At 44.6% G+C, this 19,218-nt stretch overlaps 1 protein-coding gene across 6 annotated transcripts in view; it reads right to left on the reverse strand.

Annotated features, from left to right (window-relative positions):
- LOC137379576 (fatty acyl-CoA reductase 1-like) overlaps positions 1-19,218 on the reverse strand; it is a 220,300-nt gene that overhangs the window by 187,573 nt on the left and 13,509 nt on the right. Inside the window, exon 2 of one of the 6 annotated variants that reach the window (XM_068050604.1) lies at positions 6,894-7,111. The exons of the other annotated variants lie outside the window; for them this stretch is intronic. The gene's annotated coding sequence lies outside the window, so the exon portion shown is untranslated. The remainder of the gene's footprint in view (positions 1-6,893; positions 7,112-19,218) is intronic. 6 annotated transcript variants of the gene reach the window in all.

Below are 19,218 nucleotides of genomic sequence, written 5' to 3' on the forward strand. Positions count from 1 at the left end.
ATCACACTCTTGACCATGAGCGGTAGTGAGTTGATTTCTCGGAAAGCCTGGCATGTGTGCAGCAAGTGACATCATTGGACTGCATGAAATCCGGAAGTCATGGCACTGTCACTATTTACGTCACCATGTGAAAAGTGACCCCACCCCACGTCCTAGCCAATAATCCTGTTAAAATCCATGACCCACACACACAATTTCCTATCACTCACCGCAGCTTTCACCCAATGTGTTTAGTTTGATGGCATGATTAGCGACAGCATGGATACTTGTGGTTTCTGGTCAACCTTTTTTTTAAAATTCATTCATGGGATGTGGGCGTCACTGGCTATGCCAGCATTTATTGCCCATCCCTAATTGCCCTTGAGAAGGTGGTCGGTGAGCTGCCTTCTTGAACCGCTGCAGTCCATGTGAGGTAGGTACACCCATAGTGCTGTTAGGAAGGGAGTTCCAGGATTTTGACCCAGCGACAGTGAAGGAATGGCGATATAGTTCCAAGTCAGGATGGTGTGTGACTTGGACAGGAACTTGCAGGTGGTGATGTTCCCATGCATCTGCTGCTCTTGTCCTTCGAGGTGGTAGAGGTCGCGGGTTTGGAAGGTGCTGTCTAAAGAGCCTTGGGGCGTAGTGGTGCTACCGAGCCACTCTTGGTGATAGACATTGAAGTCCCCCACCCAGAGTACATTTTGCGCCCTTGCCACCCTCAGTGCTTCCTCCAAGTGGTGTTCAACATGGAGGAGTACTGATTCATCAGCTGAGGGAGGGCGGTAGGTGGTAATCAGTAGGAGGTTACCTTGCCCATGTTTGACCTGATGCCATGAGACTTCATGGGGTCCGGAGTCGATGTTGAGGGCTCCCAGGGCAACTCCCTCCCGACTGTATACCACTGTCCCACCACCTCTGGTGGGTCTGTCCTGCCGGTGGGAAAACCTATGATGTCATCCGGCATATGAGCTAGGCCACTCGATGATGTCATTCTCAGCATATGCTAAAAATCTTCAGCTACGCTAGTGATGTCAGTTATAGTGACTTCACCCTCAACTATTCTTGTGAAATGAAATGCACCTCACTAAACCAACTTTGCAGCTCAAATTATATATAACAGTCAGTACTGTGGATTTATCAAACACAGCCTCAGTGAAATGGCTACATCACCCCGCATTCATGGGGTCACATTTTTGAAGGGGCCTACAAGCCAACTCAAATCTAGTACTGGTGAACAGCTTAGAGGTATGCAGATGTTGCCTGTTGGCACTATTGCTGATTCAGAAACAAAATACTGCAGATGCTGGAAATCTGATATAAAATACTGGAAACACTCAGCAAATCAGGCAGCATTTACGGAAAGAGAAACAGAGTTAACGTTTCATATTCTGCTGAAAGGTTATCGACCTGAAACATTGGGCTGAATTTTGTTCCTGCGGCAGGGGTCCCGCCAACAGGCCCGAAAGCAAGGTCAACCCAGTGTCAGCAGCCTGCAGGACCCAGGGTCACATCTTGTCAGCGGCAGCCAATCGGAGGGCTGGCTGTTCAGCAGTCTCGGCAATGCCACCGGGAACGGTGGCTACTGGTAGGACTGCACCAGGAAGAAGACGCCATGAAAGGACGGCACCCACCCAACCAGGGACACTGGGGCCAGTCAGACAGGCCCCAGTAGGCTGGTGGGGGGTTTGGTGAGGGCAGGTGGCACTGTTGCCACGGGGGCAGTCATTCCCCAGGGGGCACCTCTGTGGGCCAAAGAGTGCCAGAATAGGAGAGCCTCTCCTGGAGCTCCTCAGAAGGCCCCAGAGTTTACCTGGTGGTTTCCCCATGTGGCAGAGGGCCCAAATGCTGCTGGTAAAATGCCAGCGGCAGCAGGAAGAGGCCCTTAATTGGCCATTTAAGTGGCACGATTGGCCTTTGGACAGGAGGGCTGTGCATCACCTTCCCTGCATGGCATGGTGGCAGGAAGACAATGGGCACTCCACCTCGACATTTTAGGGCCTCCTCACCACCCCCCTGCTTCCCAGCCTGTCCCCAAAGGACTGGTAAAATCCAGCACATTAAATCTGCTTTCCTTTTTTTTGTTTGGCCAAGTGATTTAAATCAGGAGACGTCATTGCAGGTTAAGAGTACACTTAAATAATCCATTTTTTAAAAAATACTGAGATCCTAATTAATTAATTAAATAGAATAGAGATGACTGGGCAGGCAATGTGTTGCAGCTGTAGTATGTGGGCGCTGGTGGACGCCGGTGCGATCCACAGTGACCACATCTGCAGCAAGTGTTGGCTGCTCGAGGAACTTCGGCTCAGAGTTGATGAGCTGGAGTCCGAGCTGCGGACACTGTGACACATCAGGGAGGGGGAAGAGTTACCTGGACACTATGTTTCAGGAGACAGTCACACCCCTTAGATTAATTACATCCAATTTGGACTGTGGTCAGGGGCAGGAGGGTGTGACTGCGAGTGAGGCAGTTATGGGGATCCAGAATTTAGCATTGGAGGAGCCTCAGCCAGTGCTCTTATCCAATATGTACGAGGTTCTTGCGCTACCTGCCCGCACAAGGCGGGAAGCCGACACGGCTCATTGAGACCCTAGTGAGGCCAATTAAAGGAGGCCGACTGGGATTCTCCAGTTTGCCTCCAGGTTCCTGCAGGTGGCAGAGGTCAGTTTAGGTGCCTGGAGGCAGCCTCCCGATAGCAGGCTGGGGGCCAGCGCTCCATGCAGGCCCAGAGGCCCCTCCTATCTGCTTGGGTACAGGAGCAGCCACAGGATGCCCTGTAGGGGGGCTCCCCTGCAATAGTGTTGGCCTGGTTGCAAAAGCCATTTTTAAATTAGTGTTTAAAAAATTTGGAGAGAGGGCGCTGCTATTATGTGGTGCCTTCTCCCTTACTTATCCTTTCTTGCAGCCTGATGCTCCTTTCAAGTTGTAAGGCCTCTGATTGGGCCTCCAGCTTTGAAAGCCTGCCCGTTGTCCTTAATTAGACAGCGAGCCCGTCTCCAGACCAATTAAGGAGGTGCCCTCCCCCACCCCCCCGAAAATCACACTGAGTGACTGCTTTCCCCCTCAGGGGCAGGTTCAGGATTCAGAAACAGTCCCGACCTCTGTTTCCCTCCACCCCCAGGGGAAAATCCTGCCTCTGCACTACAAAAGCAAGAAAGGTATGCTAAATTTTTATAAAACATGGATTAGGTCCCATCTGGAGTATTGTGGCCAATTTAGGACACCACACTTTAGAAAGGATGTTGCATTCTTAGAGAGGATGCAGAGGAAATTTACTAGAATGGTACCAGGGATGAAATACCTCAGTTATGTGGAGAAACTAGAGAAACTGGGGCTGTTCTCCTGCAGCAGAGAAGGTTAGGGAAGAATTAATACAAGTGTTCAAAATTCTGAATGGTTTTAACAGAGTAAATAAGAAGAAACTGTTGCCCATGGCAGAATGGTTTATAAACAGAGGACACAAAATTAAGGTAACTGGCGAGTTGTTGTGACCAGGAATGCATTGCCTAAAAGGGAGGTGGAAGCAATTTCAATAAAAACTTTGAAAAGGGAGTTGGATAAACACTTGAAGGGGGAATATCTTCTGGATTAGACCAGGGAAGTGGGTCTAATTGTATAGTTCTTTCAAAGAACTGGTACAGACAGGATGGGCTGAATAGCCTCCTTCATTGCTGTCTAACTAGTCTAACTAGTGACCTGTATAATCGCACTGAGGACACCCTCCCATTGCATGGTATGGCACTACCACTGTGCTAAATGGAACAAGTGTAGAACAGATCTAGCAGCTCAAAACTGGGCATTCCTGTGGAGCTGTGGGCCATTAGCAGGAGCAGAATTGTATTCAACCACAATCTGTAACCTCATGGCCTAGCATACCCCTCACTCTACTATTACCATCAAACCAGGCAAACAATCCTGGTTTAGTGAGGAGTATAGAAGAACATGCCAGGAACAGTACCAAGCACACCTGAAAGTGAGGTGCTAATCTAGTGAAGCTACTACACAACATGTATGCTAAATCTTACAGCACAGCAGGAGGTCATTTGCCCTGTCACACCTGTGCCAGCTCTTTGAAAGAGCTGTCCAAATTAGTCCCACGCCCCAGCTTTTCCCCTATAATCCTGCAAATTTGTCCTCTTCAAGTACAAGTCCAGTTGCCTTTGGTAAGTCCCGATGGAATTTGATTCCACCAAATTACACCTCATTTACTCTCTAGTTCTTTTACCAATTGTTTTAAATCTCTGACATCTAGTTACTGACCCATTTGCAAAAAGAAATAGTTTCTCCCTACTTGCTCTATCAAACCCTCATAGTTTCGAATATTACTCTTAGCTCTCCCCTTAACTTTCTCCACTCTAAGGAGAACAATCTCAGCCCAGAACTGTATACAATAGTCCAGCTGAGGGCAAAACAGAGATTTGTAAAGATTTATCATGAGCTCCTTGCTTTTGTATTCAATGCCCCTATTTAGAAAGCCAAGTATGCTTTCTTAACCGCCTCATCTTTTTTTTTCCAAAAATATTCTTTATTCATAAAAATTTGCAAAAATACATTAGAAAACAGTTCCAAACAGTTCAAATTTCATATTTTGGAAAGTACAATAGAGATCAGATTTCCTCAATACAGAAAAACATGAAGTGCCTCACAATTCTTGCCATTCCATTTTAAATACAATGTACACTGGCATTACACAAGTAAAAATAATTTTGGTGCGTACAGCCCGAGGGGTTTTACACAGGTTCCAGCCCCTTGGTTCACTATGGCGGGAGGACCTTACACAGTGGCTTTTCCCCTTTGAGCTTTTGCGGCGGCTGCCCCAAGCTTTAGTGCGTCCCTCAGCAGGTAGTCCTGGACCTTGGAATGTGCCAGTCTGCAACACACAGTCCTGGACAACTCTTTTCTCTGGAAGACTAGCAGGTTTCAGGCAGACCAAAGTGCGTCCTTCACCAAGTTGATGGTCCTCCAGCAACAGCTGATATTTATCTCGGTGTGCGACCCTGGGAACAGCCCGTAGAGCACAGACTCCTGTGTTACGGAGCTGCTTGGGATGAACCTCGACAAAAACCATTGCATCTCTTTCCACATCTGCTTTGCAAAGACACATTCCAGAAGGAGGTGGGCAACAGTTTCTTCCCCACCACAGCCAACTCGAGGGCAGCGTGTGAAGGCGGTGAGATTTCCGGCGTGCAGGAAGGATCTGACAGGGAGGGCCCTTCTCACCACCAGCCAAGCTACGTCTTGGTGCTTTTTTAAAGTTCTGGCGATGAGACATTCTGCCAAATGACTTTGGCAGTCTGCTTGGGGAACCATCCACCAGGATCCACCATCTCCTTTTCCCACAGGGCCTTGAGGACATTCCATGCAGATCACTGCCTGATGGATTGGTGGTCCAAGGTGTTTTTCTGCAGAAACTTTTCCATGAAGGATAGATGGTACGGCAAGGTTCAACTGAATGGAGCGTTCTGCGGCAATGTGACTAGACCCATCCTTCACAACACCGGGGACAGATCGAACCTCAGCATGTAGTGACACTTGGTGTTTGCGTACTGGGGTTCTACGCACAGCTTGATGCAGCCACACACAAAGGTGGCCATCAGGATGAAGGTGATGTTGGATATGTTTTTCCCGCCTTTATCCAGAGGTTTGAACATCATGTCACTGTGGACAAGGTCCATTTTCCATCTCCAGATAAAGCGGAAGATGCCTCGGGTAACTGCCACTGCGCAGGAGTGGGGTATAGGCCAGACCTGCGTCACGTACAGTAACAACGTGAGCGCCTCGCAACTGATGACCAGGTTCCTACCCACAATGGAGAGAGACCGCTGCTCCCACATGCTCCGTTTATGTTTTACCATGGCTACTCGCTCCTTCCAGTTTTTGGCGCAGGCCCTGGCTCCTCCGAACCATCTCCCCAGCAACTTCAGGTGGTCTGACCTGACGGTGAAGGGAACAAAGGTTCGGTCAGTCCAGTTCCCAACAAAAATGGCCTCGCTCTTGCTGCGATTTACTTCGGCTCCCGAGGCCAGTTCAAATTGGTCGCAGACGCTCATCAGCCCGCGAACGGACAGCAGATCCAAGCAGAAGACGGCGGCGTTGTCCATGTACAGGGAGGCTTTGACCAGAGTGCCTCCGCTGCCTGGGATTGTCACCCCTCTTATCCTGCATTCTTCCTAATGGACTCAGCAAAAGGTTCGATACAGCAAACAAACAAGACAGGGGAAAGAGAACAGCCCTGTCTGACTCCAGATTTGATTGGGAAACTTCCTGATTCCCATTCATTGATTGAGACCACATTCTATCAAGAAATAGCTGGGTGCACTGGATACAGCAAAGGCTATGGGCCCCGACAACATCACGGCTGTAGTGTTGAAGACCTTTGCTCCAGGATTAACCGTGCCTCTAGCCAAGCTATTCCAGTACAGCTACAACACTAGCATCTACCCGACAAAGTGGAAAAGTGCTCAGGTATATCCTACCCACAAAAAGCAGGGGAATCCCCTTCATCATTCTGTCAAGCACACCTCCTCTAGACACATCTTTTGTTTCTTTACTTGCCCCATTACCACTCCCTTTGGCCTTGCACCACCAGCCCTTTTGTCATTTGATTCCTCCTGTCTTCCGCCCTATCACAGATCTCCCTTTTTCCACCCTCTCCCCTTTCTCTTGCTTAAAAACTATCACATTTCTAACTTTTCCCAGTTCTAATAAAAAGTCATCGACCTGAAACGTTAACTCAGTTTCTCTCTCCACAGATGCTGCCCCACCTGCTGAGTTTTTATTTCAGATTTCCAGCATTCGCAGTATTTTGCTTTCATATATTGGCCAATTACCCCTCCTTCAGTCTAGTCTTAAACATAACCAAAGTGTTGGAAGGTTTCGTTGACAATGCTATTAAGTGGCACTTACTTACCTGCTCACTGATGCACAGTTTGGATTCCACCAGAACTGCTCAGTCCCAGACCACATTACAGCGTTGGCCAAAGATGAACAGAAAAGCTGATTCCAGAAGTGAGGCATGAATGGCTGCCCTTGACATCACAGGAACATTTGACCAAGTGTAGCATCAAGGGATCTCGTAAAACTGAAGTCAATGGGAATCAGGCAGGAAAAGACTGGTTGGAGTCATACCTAGCAAAAAGGAAGATGGGTGTGTTTGTTTGAAGCTAATCATCTCAAGCACAGAACACGGCTGCAGGAGCTCCTTAGAGCAGTGTCCTAGGCCCAATCATCTTCAGTTGCTTTAGCAACGACCTTTCCTCCATCAAAAAGACAGAAATTGGAACATTGGCTAATGATTGCACAGTGCTCAGGTCCATTCACAATTCCTTAGATAATGAAGCAGTCCATGAGCGCATGCAGCAAGACCTAGACAACATCCAGGCTTGGGCTAATAAGTGACAAGTAACATTCGTACCTCACAAGTGCAAAGCAATAACCATCTCAAACAACAGAGTGTCTAACCACCCTCCCTTGGCATTCAAAGGCATTACCATCGTCAAAACAGTGAAGGTAGCAGGGCAGATTGAGAAAGTGATTAATAAGGCATATGGGATCCTGGGTTTTATGAATAGAGGCATAGAGTACAAAAGCAAGGAAGTTGTGGTGAGCCTGTATAAAGCATTGGTTTGGCCTCAAGTGAAATATTGTGTCCAATTCTGGGCACTGCACTTTAGGAAGGATGTGAAGGCTTTAGAGATGGTGAGCAAAGATTTACGAGAAGGATTCCAGGGATGAGGGTCTTCAGTTACATGCATAGATTGGAAAAGCTGGGGCTGTTCTCCTTAGAGAAGGTGGAGAGGTGATTTGACAGAGGTGTTCAAAATCATGAGGGATCTGGACAAAGTTGATAGGGAGAAACTTCACAAACATTCAATCCCTCCACCAGCAGCGCACTGTGGCTGCAGTGTGTACCATCTACAAGATGCACTCCAGCAACTCGCTAAGGCTTCTACAACAGAACCTGCTACACCTGTGACCTCTATCACTTGGAAGGACAGGGGAAGCAGACACATAGGAACACCACTACTCCAAGTCACATACCATTCTGTCTTGGGCATATATTGCAGCCATTCCTTCATCGTCACTGGGTCTGAGATGCAGAGGGATCTGGGTGTCCTAGTGCATGCATCGCAAAGGGTTACTATAGAGGTACAGCAAGTAATTAGGAAAGCTAATAGAGGGGAATTGAATACAAAAGTAGGGAGGTCATGCTTCAGCTATACAGGGCATTGGTGAGACCAGATCGGGAGTACTGTATACAGTACTGGTCTTCTTATTTAAGAAAGGATGTAAATGCGTTGGAAGCAGTTCACCGAAGGTTTACTAGACTGATACCTGGAATTGGCGGGTTTGTCTTATGAGGAAAGGTTGGACCAGCTAGGCTTGCATCCACTGGAGTTCAGAAAAGTAAGAGATGATTTGATTGAAACATATAAGATTCTGAGGGGTCTTGACAGGGTGGATGGGGAAAGGATGTTTCCTTTTGTGGGAGAATATAGAACTAGGGGTCATTTTAAAAATAAGGCGTCGCCCATTTAAGACAGAGATGAGGAGAAATGTCTTCTCTCAGAGGGTTGCGTCTTTGGAACTCTCTTCCTCAAAAGGCGGTAGAAGCAGAGTCTTTGAATATTCTTAAGGCAGAGGTAGATAGATTCTTGATAGGTAAGGGGGTGAAAGGTTATTGGGGGTAAATGGGAATGTGGAATTGAGGTTACAATCAGATCAGCCATGATCTTATTGAATAGCGGAGAAGGCTCGAGGGGCGAAGCGGCCTACTCCTGCTTCTAATTCGTAGCTTCGTATGTTCAAAATCCTGAAACTCCATACCAAACAGCACTGTGGGAGCACCTTCACCACATGGACTATAGCAGTTCAAGAAGGTCGCTCACTACTACCCTCTCAAGTGCCACAAGCGATGGGCAATAGATGCAGGCCTTGCCTGAATCCCAAGAATGAGTAAATACATTTTAAAAAATGAAAGTGTATTCTGTGTTGGTCCTACCAACATGGATGATATTACATTTGTGTGTTATTTGTCAGACTCGACTATTCCAACGTTCTCTTGGCCAGCCTCCAATCTTCCACTCTCAATGAACTCGAGCGCATCCAAATCTCTGCTTCCCATATCCTAACTCACAGAATGTCCTGTTCACACATCACCCCTGTGCTCATGCTGCACCAACACTTTGATTTTAAAGTTCTCCTCCTCACATTGAAATCCTTCCATTGCCTCATCCCCATCTGAATTTGTCAGCGCGGGCACTGCGCATCCTCTGAATTCGGCAGCATGAGCACTCTGCATCCTCTGAATTTGTCGGCGCAGGCACTGTGCGTCCTCAGAATATGTCGACGCGAGCGCTATGCGCTCTCTGAATTCGGCAACGGGAGCTCTGTGCGTCCTCTGAATTTGGCAGCACGAGGACCGTGCATCCTCTGAATTTGGCAGTGTAAGCATTGCACAATCTCTGAAATCAGTAGTGTGAGCTCCACATGTTCCCCGTAGGTGGGAGCGTGAGCCTGGTGAATTCTGTAAACTTGGCAGTGTGAGCACTGCTGTTCCCTGAAGTCAATAGTGTGAGCATTGAGCATTCTCTGAATTCGAAAGTGTGAGTATTGTGCATGCTCTGAAATCAGCAGTGTGAGTGCTGTGCAGTTACAGAACTTGGAAGTGTGAGCACTGCAGTTCTCTGAACTCGGGAATGTGAGCGCTGTACATTCTCTGAATTTGGAACTGTGAACACTCCTAATCCAGAAGTATTAGCCCTGTCTGTGTGAAAATACTGTTTTTGAGTTTGTTCCACTAATTAGATTTCATAAGTAGACAATCATTATCCTTTCAGCCAATCAGATCCCATTATTTCAACCAACCAATCAGATCCAAGAGACAACTACTTACATTTACACATCACCTTTAACATAGTAAAAGGCCCCAAGTGCTTCACAAGAAAGTTATCAAACAAAATGTAGCTGCTGAGTCACATATGGAGATATTAGGTCGGGTGAGTAAAAGCTTGGTTAAAGAGTTAGGTTTTAAGGAGCACCTTAAGAGAAGAGAGAGAGGTAAGTGGTGAAGTTTAGGAAGGGAATTCAAGACTTTAGGGCCTAGGCAGTTAAAGGCACAGCCGTCAATGGTTATGCTGTGAAAATTGGGGATGCAATAGAGGCTGGAATTGGAAGAGCATAGAGTTCTCTGAAGGTTGTTGGTCTGGTGGAAGTTACAGCGATAGGAGGGGCAAGGTCATGCAGTGATTTGAAAACAAGGATTAGAATTTTAAAATGAATGCATTGCTGGACTAGGAACCAATGCAGGTCAGTGAGTACAGGGCTGATGTGTGAACAGGACACCGTTTGAGTTAGAATAAGGGCATCAGGTGCTCATGTTTACAGAGGTTGTAAGGTGGGAGGCCAGCCAGGACAGCAGTGCAATAGTTAAGTCTAGAAATAACAAAGGCACAACATGAGGGCTTCAGCAGCTGATCAGCTAAGGCAGGAGCAGAGACAGACAATCTTGATGATGGAGAGAATATGGGGTCAGAAACTTGGTCAGGTTTAAATAGGACACCAAAACTAGAAACAGTTTGATTTAACCTCAGGGCAGGGAGAGGGATAGAGTTGGTGGCGAGGGAATGGAATTTGTGTTGAGGAAAATGGTTTTGGCCTTCTCAATATTTAATTGGAGGAAATTTCTGCTCATCCAATACCGGATGTCAGAGAAGCAGCAATGATAAATCAGACCATTGTCCAGAAGCAAACCAGGTCCCAGTCAAATCCCAGTTACATCAGCAGGGGCCAATCAGATCCCAGTAAAATCACTCCAGTGTCTTTGAATCACATTCTAGCTAAACGATTTTTGAAGCATAGAGCCACCATGACAGTGACCCATCCCACCATATAGCTCGAATATAAATTATCACAATGATGACTCAGTACTAAGTATAAAACATCTGTGTACACTACCTATGGATTCTCCATCTGCAGACAAGTTCAAAGTAAAGAATTAATACAGCAAGTATCTCTCATACTATTGCTGACTTAAGTCTACTGTTAAACATATATCATTTATCACAGCAATACAGGATAAGATTAAAAATGAAACGTAATTCCCACTCCCCCAGAAGAAAAGAAAATGATTAAATTACTGGACTCTTATACACCTTCCATCTGTATGGAACCCCAATAACCAAATCGGAAGTGGGTCTGTTGTTTTTTTTTATTCATTCATGGATGTGGGCGTCACTGGCCAGGCCAGCATTTATTGCCCATTCCTAATTGCCCTTGAGAAGCTGCCTTCTTGAACCGCTGCAGTCCATTTGGGTTGGTACACCCACAGTGCTGTTAGGAAGGGAGTTCCAGGATTTTGACCCAGCGACAGCGAAAGAACACTGATATAGTTCCAAGTCATGATGGTGTGTGGCTTGGAGGGGAACTTGCAGGTGGTGGTGTTCCCATGCATTTGCTGCCCTTGTCCTTCTAGGTGGTAGAGGTCGCGGGTTTGGAAGGTGTTGTCTAAGGAGCCTTGGTACATTGCTGCATCTTGTAGACGGTACACACTGCTGCCACTGTGCGTCAGTGGTGGAGGAAGTGAATGTTTGTGAATGGGATGCCAATCAAGCGAGCTGCTTTGTCCTGGATGGTGTCGAGCTTCTTTGAGTGTTGTTGGAGCTGCACCCATCCAGGCAAGTGGAGAGTAATCCATCACAATCCTGACTTGTGCTTTGTAGATGGTGGACAGGCTTTGGGGAGTCAGGAGGTGAGTCACTCGCTGCAGGATTCCTAGCCTCTGACCTGCTCTTGTAGCCATGGTATTTATATGGCTACTCCAGTTCAGTTTCTGGTCAATGGTAACCCCCAGGATGTTGATAGTGTGGATTCAGCAATGGTAATGCCATTGAATGTCAAGGGGAGATGGTTAGATTCTCTCTTGTTGGAGATGGTCATTGTCTGGCGCAAATGTTACTTGACACTTATCAGCCCAAGCCTGGATATTATCCAAGTCTTGATGCATTTCTACACGGACTGCTTCAGTATCTGAGGAGTCACGAATGGTGCGGAACATTGTACAAACATCAGCGAACATCCCCACTTCTAACCTTTTGATTGAAGGAAGGTCATTGATGAAGCAGCTGAAGATGGTTGGACCTGTGATACTACCCTGAAGAACTCCTGCAGTGATGTCCTGGAGCTCAGATGATTGACCTCCATCAACCACAACGATATTCCTTTGCACTAGGTACGACTCCAATCAGCGGAGAGTTTTCCCCCTGATTCCCATTTACTCCAGGTTTGCTAGGGCTCCTTGATGCCATACTCAGTCAAATGCTGCCTTGATGTCAAGGGCAGTCATTCTCACCTCACCTCTTGAGTTGAGCTCTTTTGTCGATGTTTGAACCAAGGCTGGAATGAGGTCAGGAGCTGAGTGTCCCTGGCGGAACCTAAACTGAGCATCATTGAGCAGGTTATTGCGAGGTAATTGCCGCTTGACAGCATTGCCAACGATACCTTCCATCACTTTACTGATGATCGAGAGTAGATTGATGGGGCTGTAATTGGCCATGTTGGACTTGTCCTGCTTTTTGTGTACGGGACCTACCTCAGCAGTTTTCCACATTGCCGGGTAAATGCCAGTGTTGTAGCTGTACTGGAACAGCTTGGCTAGGGGTGTGGCAAGTTCTGGAGCACAGGTCTTCAGTATTATTGCCGGAATGTTGTCAGGGCCCATAGCCTTTGCAATATCCAGTGCCTTCAGTCGTTTATTGATATCACGTGGAGTGAATCGAATTGGCTGAAGACTGGCATCTGTGATGCTGGGGACTTCAGGAGGAGGCCGAGATGAATCATCAACTTGGCACTTCTGGCTGAAGATTGTTGCAAATGCTTCAGCAATGACAAATGCAAATGCTGATAAATTGAGCAAATCGAAATATCCTGCCTCAAAAAATCCTAATACAGGTCTGCTGAAACTCACAAGGCCTCCTTCTATTCTAAATTCAACATTTGTCAGTTTACAAGAAATCATTTGAGTACATCTTGTTTGAATGAAAAGGTATGTGTATTTTGATTACTACAATGGTGTTGAAGTACTCAATGGGTTAATTTCCAAATTTATTTCATTGTCTACCTTAACACCCAAACACAATCAATGTGATAATGTAATTTCCATTCAGTTGGAAGAAACATAGAAAATAGGAGTAGGAGTAGGCCATTCGGCCTTTCGGGCCTCTTCTCAAAAAAGATCATGGCTGATCAGCTAATTCAGTGCTCTATTCCCGCTTTCTCCCCATATCCCTTGATCGCTTTGATATTAAGAAATATCTCTCTCTCCTTCTTGAATATATTTAATGACTTGGCCTCCATTGCCTTCTGCGGTAGAGAATTCCACAGGTTCACCACCCTCTGAGTGAAGGAATTTTTCCTTATCTCAGTTCTAAATGGCATACCCCATATCCTGAGACTGTGACCTCTGGTTCTGGACTCCCCAGCCATCAGGAACATCCTCCCTGCATCTGGCCTGTCTAGTCCTGTTAGACTTTTATAGGTTTCTATGAGATCCCCACTCATTCTTCTGAACTCTAGTAAATATAGGCCTAGTTGACCCAATCTCTCGCCATACATCAATCTTGCCATCCCAGGAATCAGTCTAGTAAACCTTCTTTGCACTCCTTCCATGGCAAGAACATCCTTCCTCAGATAAGGATACCAAAACTACACACAATACTCCAGATGTGGTCTCATCAAAGCCCTGTATAACTGCAGTAAGACATCCTTGCTCCTGTACTCAGATCCTCTTGCAATGAAGGCCAACATATAATTTGCCTTCCTAACCGCTTGCTGCACCTGAATGCTTGCTTTCTGCGACTGGTATACAAGGACATCCAGGTCTCCTTGCACCTTCCCTTTCCCAATTTATCACCATTCAGATAATCTGCCTTTCTGTTTTTACAACCAAAGTGGATGACCTCACATTTATCCACATTATACTGCATCTGCCATGCATTTGCCCCCTCACCCAACATGTCTAAATCACATTGGAGCCTCTTTGCATCCTCCTCTCAGCTCATAGTCCCCCCACCCCCCAGCTTTGTGTGGTCTGCAAACTTGGAAGTGTTACATTTAGTTCCCTCACCCAAGTCATTTATATTGTGAATAGCTGGGGCCCAAGCACTAATCCCTATGATACCCCACTAGTCACTGCCTGCCACCTGGTAAAAGACCCATTTATTCCTACTCTCTGTTTCCTGTCAACCAATTCACAATCCATGATAGTATATTACCCCCAATCCCATGTGCTTGAATTTTGCACACTAACCTCTTATGTGGGACCTTATCAAAAGCCTTCTGAAAATCCAAATACACCACATCCACTGGTTCTCCCTTATCTATTCTACTAGCTACATCCTCAAAAATCTCCGGTAGATTTGTTAAGAATGATTTCCCTTTTGTAACCCTATGCTGAATTTGTCCAATCCCATTTATAGTTTCCAGGTGTTCTGCTATCACATCCTTTATAATAGACTCCAGCATTTTCCCCCCTACTGATGTAAAGCTAACTGGTCTGTAATTCACTGTTTTTTCTCTCCCTCCTTTTTTAAAATAGTAGGGTTACATTTGCCACCCTCCAATCTGTAGGAACTGCTCCAGAGTCGATAGCATTTTGGAAAAAGATCATCAATGCATCCACTATTTCCAGAGCCTCTTCCTTTAGTACTCTGGGATGTAGATTATCAGGCCCTGGGGATTTGTCAGCCTTTAACCCCATTAATTTCCCTAGCACTATTTTTTTTACTAATACTGATTGCCTTCAGTGCTTCCCTCTCATTAGACCTTTGGTTCCCTGACATTTCTGGGAGGATATTTGTGTCCTCGTTTGTGAAGACAGAAACAAAGTATGTGTTTAATTGTTCTGCCATTTCTTTGTTCCCTATTCTAATTTCCCCTGTTTCTGACTGTAATTGATGCAATACCTCTTTAAAAGAGGAAGTTTGTCTATTTAAATTGCCACATCATTTGCAATTACTTTTCTCTACGTGCTAACAGGTTCAAGCCTAAATCTCAGCATTATGTGTGAATAAACCGTTGAGAAGGAAAAGAACTTGGTATCACACTCATTTGAATGTCATCCTGAGCAACCAATTAAAAGGGGTCATGGCTTGGTGAACTCATGCCCCAGAAAGATCTGTTCTCCCAGATGCAGTGGGAAATTTGTACTGGGGAAACTGCCTTGCAAGTGGTCTAGGCAAAATGATAGTTCAATAGCAAGTGGGGATGAAACATCCTTAAGTGTAACTAAACAGCAAAGGATTGCATTAAAAGCAAGAGAACCAGGGTGATTGTAGGATTATCAAGTGAGCTTTTCAGCACCTGTACTTTCTTGCTGGAGGTATCATTTGTCATATATGTCACTTTTTTTTTAAACCAGTGACTATGTATACACGTCACAATATATTATACAATATTATGGAATCTCCTATTATGTCACAGTATATACTGTTTGTAATGACAGAAGCATTATGACACCTAATGCACAATGTAATTTAGAACAAGAAGAGTGCTTATGTTTTAATAGCCATTTCCAGGTTGGTGTAAAGGGACTGGCTTGTGAACAGTGATATGCTGCTAAGGCAAAGTTGTGTTTAATCTAGCCTGCTCCTTTGAGATCACAAAGCATTGTCGCTGTGAGGAGGATTTCTAAACTGGCACATCCTGAAGTCAATTATAGGCAAACTACTATTGCATAAGAGAGTTAAACCTAGATTGGCAACTGCTTGCAAATCCTGGCATATTCTGAGGTCAATGAAAGATTAATTAGGGAGGAAAAATAAAATTGTTTAGCTGTGATTTGTTGATGCTTTAATAATGATATTTGAGCCAATCAGTATAACAGTTACGCAGAATTTTTGGCGTAACAGATGCAAATCTTGACATATATTTTTGTGGAATTTCCATTATTCATTACGAGTTTGAAGATACTCTTTTATAATAGGGGAGTTATACTATGTGACACACAATGCATTATCTGTGGAGTTACAGTGACTGAACAAGCCAAACTGAACTTTTTAACACAGCATTTGGGATTGCTTTGTATTCTATTTTGCCCATTCTTCTGTGAAAATTGTCAATCAACGACTTTGATTATTACTATACGTACTCGAATTTTAGATCTTACCTTTATACATAGCAAACTGGTAACCAGTATGCATCATGTTGGATATGTACCTTGTATTTAGCAGCACTCAGTTGTCGGGGGTGGTGGGGGGCTTTAATCACATTTGGGGGTTTTGGTGGCAGTCAGAGGTTACCCCGAGGTTTGGCAGAACTGGTGTGCTGTCTGTCAGCGACACCAGTGATGCTAAGGTTTTTCAATACTTCATTGGGGGTGCTGGGGGTTTGGCAGCCCAGCAGCGGGCGTTGCCCTGTAGTTTACCAGCACATGGGGATTCTGGGGTTGGATCTTAGGGTTTTTCAGCAGTGCAGTGGGCAGCAGTCCTGGTTCAAGAACACTGGGGAAGTGTTATTTTATGCTGATTTTTGAAAGAAAATGTGCTGATTAAGGTGAAGAGTATTAGTGTTGTGGATTGGAATATGTTCCTTTTCATGCACCTAGTGTCTGCATTAAACATTCCCAGCTCAACCAGATAGAGAATAAATTTCTCTCTGCTTAGCCCAACAAACTGTCTCATGCCTTACTGCACCAGTGTGACATTTTTCCACATTACGTCCTAAGGATGAACTATTTTTAGGTATTTCTGTGATACTGCCTATTAGTCCTGAATTTGGGGCTGTTTTATGTTGAAGGTCCATGCCCACTCGTACATGAAACTGCCAAATGCTTATTTCATGTAAAACCTATGACACCCAACTGACAGAGAACACTTTAATCCCACCTGCCCAGAGTGAGTGAAGCAAGTGTTTACAATTTGTTCCAGGAACATAAATAAAAATAACCAAGCTATAAACAAGTTTCATTTACTTTGCTGCAGTATCTACTGCTGATCAAAGATAATCTCATGTCCATATGACCATCATTATAATATGGAACTATTGTGTTTAATGAATGTTGTTTTCATTTCGAAAAGGAATATTGAAATGTCACTGAAACAGGGAAGTTCTTTTCCTCTGGGGCTGTCAAACTCACAGAATGATCTCACAACTAATAGGGTGGCGCAGTGGTTAGCACTGCAACCTCACAGCTCCAGAGTCCCGGGTTCGATTCTGGGTACTGCCTGTGCGGAGTTTGCAAGTTCTCCCTGTGACCGCGTGGGTTTTCGCTGGGTGCTCCGGTTTCCTCCCACCGCCAAAGACTTGCAGGTGATAGGTAAATTGGCTGTTGTAAATTGCCCCTAGTGTAGGTAGGTGATAGGGAATATGGGATTACTGTAGGGTTAGTATAAATGGGTGGTTGTTGGTCGGCACAGACTCGGTGGGCCGAAGGGCCTGCTTCAATGCTGTATCTCTAAATAAATAAAATAAATTTTCAATTCTTTCTAACTGGACAATAACACGTATTTATCAAAAAGCATTTTAAAAGAAAATTCATATTATAGAAACTAGGACTTCACATTATAATGATGTCGACATACTATTGCAGTTAGATTTCCTGAGCAGATCTTACAAAAGATCTCTTTCCACACTTCCACATCAGCACATTAGGGGTGAGGATTAATATTCAATCACTGGTGTTTGTACATTTAAGGTTTTGTTTTCATGCAAGAAAAATGTAAGTGCCTTGTTTATAGTGCAGACTGATTTAGTTACCAGGAAAGCAAAAACAATAGCCAAAAAACACAATAGCTCCCAATATGATTGTCTCACCCCACTCTCTGTATATGTATCACAATAATTTTACTAGAATATGGTTAGCTATGTCTCTCCTCTACAACTCTTCAAAGTTCTAGCAGGAAGGGAGGGGAGAAGGAAGACAACGCATTTAAAACAAACTTTAAAGAGTCTGATTGATCCACTTCCTGCATTGTGGATGCTCACAGCACACAATCACACATATATATATAAAAGCAAAATACTGCAGATGCTGGAAATCTGAAATAAAAACAAGAAATGCTGGAAATACTCAGCAGGTTTGGCAGAATCTGTGGAACTCCAGTTCCACAGTATTTTGCTTTTATATATATGTTCCACAGATGCTGCCAGACCTGCTGAATATTTCCAGCATTTCTTGTTTTTATTACACAATCATACATAGTTATTCATAGAAGGTGTCATCAATTTATTCCCCCAAAACTTCAAATTTGAAAAGGAAGTATGGTGCTGATTGTTATTGATAAACCTGCTGCCCTACTAGAATGGGACAGTCGGGCTGGCAGTATTGAAGTTGTCTGGCTGTTGCTGACTGCTTTCACTGTCATCACCACTTACAGTAGCAGGAGAGTTAATAGTTTGAAGTTGCAGCCACCAAAAAGGGGCAGTCAACATTTTGAATGTGTACTATTTAAACAGGTAAACCAGAGCAGAAGCGTGCATTAATTCAGCTCATATCTGCTCCTGTGCCAGCGTAAAAATGATTACAGATACAATTTACAATTTGACCATTTAACTAACCTGAAGATGACAGCTCCAATCTTTAATGCTCATTGTACTATATTGTGCTGTTAAGGTTACTTTTCCTAGAAGCAAATGGCTTAAGAGAAGTTTCCTGCTGTTGTCTATACAAAGATTGGGATCATAAGTTCCTTATCTATAAATATGTATGCAAGTTTATAATAGGGCCTTTCCTTTTCTCTGCTGCTCTGTTGAGTAAGGTACAACTCTAAAAGTACAACCCCATGAAAAGTAAGAGTGAATTAATAAAGCTTACTACCAAGTAATTGCAAAATTAAAACGTTCCGCTGCTTGTTTTTCTGAAATGTTGAATATTTTTGTTAAAACAAAAGTTTTCTTTATTCATTCACAGGATGTGGGCATCACCAATAAGGCCAGCATTTACTGCCCCATCCCAAATTGCACTTAAGATGGTTTTGGTGAGTCACCTTCTTGAGTACAACTGAATGGCTGGCTTCCTACGCCATTTCAGAGAGCAATTAAGAGTCAACCACACTGCTGGAGTCACATAGAGGCCAAATCAGGTAAGAATGACAGATTTCCTTCCCTTAAAGATTTTATAATAATCTGGTAGTTTCATGGCCACCATGAATGAAATGAGCTTTTTATTCCAGACTTTAATTAACTAATTGATTGAATTTAAATTCCTCAGCTGCAAAGGTAGGATTTGAACTCATGCCTCC

This window comes from Heterodontus francisci, chromosome 18 (assembly GCF_036365525.1).
Source record: "Heterodontus francisci isolate sHetFra1 chromosome 18, sHetFra1.hap1, whole genome shotgun sequence".
NCBI lineage: Eukaryota > Metazoa > Chordata > Chondrichthyes > Heterodontiformes > Heterodontidae > Heterodontus > Heterodontus francisci.